We start from the raw sequence: 3706 nt of genomic DNA, 5'->3' as shown, positions 1-3706 counted from the left end.
CACCATGACCAAAATATCTTGCCACTATTCTTGACTCTCCATCTGCATTGCCAGCACCTTTTCTTGCAGACACTGCTGTGATAACTTACCAACTGGTCTTCCCACCTCCAGCGTGACCTTCTTCTGATCCAAGAATCTAATAATTCAAATGCTTAAGGAGAAGAAACAAGAAACACACATGACTGGCCAGGGTTGAGTGTAATTACATATGTACACACAGTGCAAATAGTGGGTTGAGATGAACAAGAAAGCCCTTGCACCATATTTAGGAAGCACCCACTCCTCAGCTATATCTCAGAGTTTAGTTTCCTCATGCATTTCCAGGAATGCGTGCCAGTCTTTCTAGAATATCCTCTTATTTTTTTTCCGAAGAAAGATACCCTAAAGTTCAGACTTTTATGTAAAAAAGCCCAAGTGCTGACTGCACTTTTTCTTTTTTTGATCTAATAAAACTCCTCAAATACCTTAGCTGTATGAAGTTGAACTTTTGTCATGAACCAACCCAATTTAATAATGAATGCAGTTCTTTAATGAGTTGATTACATGGCTGTCTTCCAAACACAACTGTGAGTTCTCAGAGTCAAGAATGGTGTCAAAGTCACCTCTGTATCCCTGATGCTTCATAGTGGCTGGCACCAAACTTGAATTTAATTATTTACAAATGAATGGATAGATGGATAAATATATACTCCTTGAAGACCTAAGAGCAGAGAATTAAAATTCCAACATAATAAGCTGTAGGGGGATTTAGTTCTTGAAACTGTAAGAAAATCTCATTGAAACAGATATTTATGCTTCTTATTCAGGCTCCAACCTCCTTCAAGGAAGGAGGGCTTGCATGTGAGACCTCAAAGGCTGCCATCTGTGTTGACTCCTCATGAGAATGGGCAGTCAGTTAACAAAATGTCAACGCGTTCAAGCAGAATGAGCACAAAACTCCTATTTCCTTGGGGCACAAATTTACTTGGAGTAAAAAGGCAAGTAACGATTGAGTCTTCCCGGATACAAGGACACATCAAAGAAGCTTTAAGAAACAAAACAGAAAAGCTTTATATTTGCCATTGTGGATAACATCTTGTGCAATAAGATGCAATTACACACTTGTGCCATTGTCAGAGGCCATTTCTATGCCCAAAGTTGTTCTTTCATCTTGCCCACAGTCATTTTTTGCTTACAAGGAATTGCTTGCTGTATTAGATGACTTTGTAAAGGACTGACCTTGGACTGTTATTGCCAGATGTGCATAAAGCCTTCCCCTGTATGTGTGAAAAATAAATATCTTCTCCATTTTCTTTTCCTAAGCCCCAGTTTCCCCTACCTTATACACCAGAACAAATTGATGGTCACCTTTGGAAAGGTGTTAGCATACACATTGTTAGAGTGGAAGGTCAGCTCTCAATTATCTGGTTGAAACTTCTAACTTTAAGATGATAAAAACCGGGTCCCACGAAGGCCCTATCCACCTAAGGCCCATAGCTAGTTACTGGCTATGCCTGACCCGATCTGGCAGTTCTTGGTATATTCACAAAACTGAAAGTCTAATTATGCAGTTTTTCTGACCTTGAGATGTAAAATGCCATTCCTCTAAAGGGCGTTCAATACATTAGCCAAATTTGAGCAGTTAATTTACAAGTGAGCAAGTTTGATTTTCAGATCTCGTTATCAGGGGGAAACGTCTGGGCCTTATAACCACCTGGCCTAAAGCAGTCAAGTCACAAATACTCTTTTTCCTTTATTAAATCCACACCTCAAAACATTGCATTGGGAGGTCGGAAGTCCCTCTTCTCTGCCTGTAGCTCAGAAGCATTCGCAGCTGAGGCAATTCCTGCCTCAGCCTGCTGAACCTTGGGAGTGAGAAATAGAAGATTGTTTCCAAGCTGAGATTATTGTTAGCACACTGAGTGTTAAGGACGGCTCCAGGGAGGTTTGGGAGAACTTTCTGCAAGCTTTTGTTTGCATGCCACTCTGAATCATAAGGCAGTGGAAAAGACATAGCTTCAAAAGCATTCTCTGCTGCTGCTTGCAGCATGGATAAGCTGCCTTTACAGACTTGGGGCATCCTTTCCCAAAGATGTTAAGAAAAATTGTAATATAAAATGGTAGCCAGAAAAATGCTATTCTCTGCTAAATCTCAAGCTGTTATTACAGAAAAACAAGCTTCCTGGAGATCTCCTACACTGATAATTATTGACTTCTCATCAGTAAATTTATCACAGCCATGATGTCTTTAGGAAATGCCTGGTCAGCCTTCTTCTTCCTTTATAAACCTGCCATTTGCCACCACGAAGAAAAACGCATCTCACATGAGCCAGGCCAGCTCTACATAACTCTGTGAAGAAACAAGAATCTTTTCCTGTTTGTCACATTTCTGTGGCCCTTCTCACCTTCTATTCCCCTATTACCATGATCTCTGTACTATGCTTTTCTAGCCTTCAGGGCCCCACTGACTCAACAATATCTCCATGGATCCCAAAGTCTCCCAACTTCACCCCTTCTACTAGTCAAACATGCTTTTTCCTGTGTAACCTCCCTTTCAGGGGGAAAATAACTAATCTGATAAACAAAACTGGCATCTCCCAAACTTTTGTCATTTCTCACCCATTCTTGTAATTTTCCCTGTATTCATAAGCCACCACTTGCATTGTTAACCTGATAATTTTATTTAACTTGTCTCACTTTTTAAATGTAAATAATTGCTTTAATTTAGTTCCAGTCAGTAATATCTATTAAATTATAGGTTGGGTATGTTATTTATTTTAATGTGTAAAATAAAAAGTTGTCATCCATGTACCGCTTAAATTATCTTATGTACCAATGGGTGGTACATTTCTGAAGCTTTGCAAAGCTACTAATTAAATGAAACCCTTGGCTGCTTATTGGCCTAAAAATTCTTCTCTTGTGAATAAGAATTGTATTTTAATGGAAACCTTGAACATATATACTTTTTACTTTGGACCCAACTGAAGGATGGGAGGAAAATGATGTCGTAGTGGAAAGTATATAAATTTTTAAGCTGGAGAGAGATAACTTGTTCTCAATTTATACAAATTACACTATGTTCTAACATCACTGCTGCCTTCCTTACTGAGCCCTGGGACAATGCAGCTTTGTCCTCTTCCGGAGCATGAATGTCAGCCCTAGAGTCTCTGGACAGATCAGATTAAGAAAGAAAGATTTGTGCGAGGTTCTTCAGGATTTTCCAGACATTCCACCAGAAACAGGGGTGCAATTCTATGCCCCACTCCCTGCCCTGCCCTTGTCTATGGAAGGATCATACTATGTTTCCTTCTACTCATGTGTGACTTCCTGTAACTTGCTTTGAATAATAAAATGTGAGAGTAAGGAACATGTGCTGCTGCTGAGTGGAAGCCTTAAGAACCAGCTCGTAAATCTGCCATCAAGTTCAACTGCATTTTTTAAAAGACTTTATATCCACTCATCAGTGACCGGTGTGTCAGTCCACCAAGAGAAGCAGCCAGTATAATTTACAAAGGGAATAGAGGGGACCCTTTAATCTAATGAGTCAGCATTGTGGACGTTGGTTATGAGAGCTGTCCTGATTTCCTTTTATTAATGATTACAGTTATACAATATTTTAATAAACATTTTAAAAAGTTATGTTGGATTTTATAAGCCACATTTTTAATGACCATATTATACAAATTTATTGAATAGCTTACACAGTGGAGAACCAAGTCTTTCCTAA

Source organism: Sapajus apella, unplaced genomic scaffold (assembly GCF_009761245.1).
Source record: "Sapajus apella isolate SASKATOON/1434 unplaced genomic scaffold, GSC_monkey_1.0 scaffold32, whole genome shotgun sequence".
In the NCBI taxonomy this organism is placed as follows: domain Eukaryota; kingdom Metazoa; phylum Chordata; class Mammalia; order Primates; family Cebidae; genus Sapajus; species Sapajus apella.
This window is presented reverse-complemented; position numbering follows the sequence as displayed.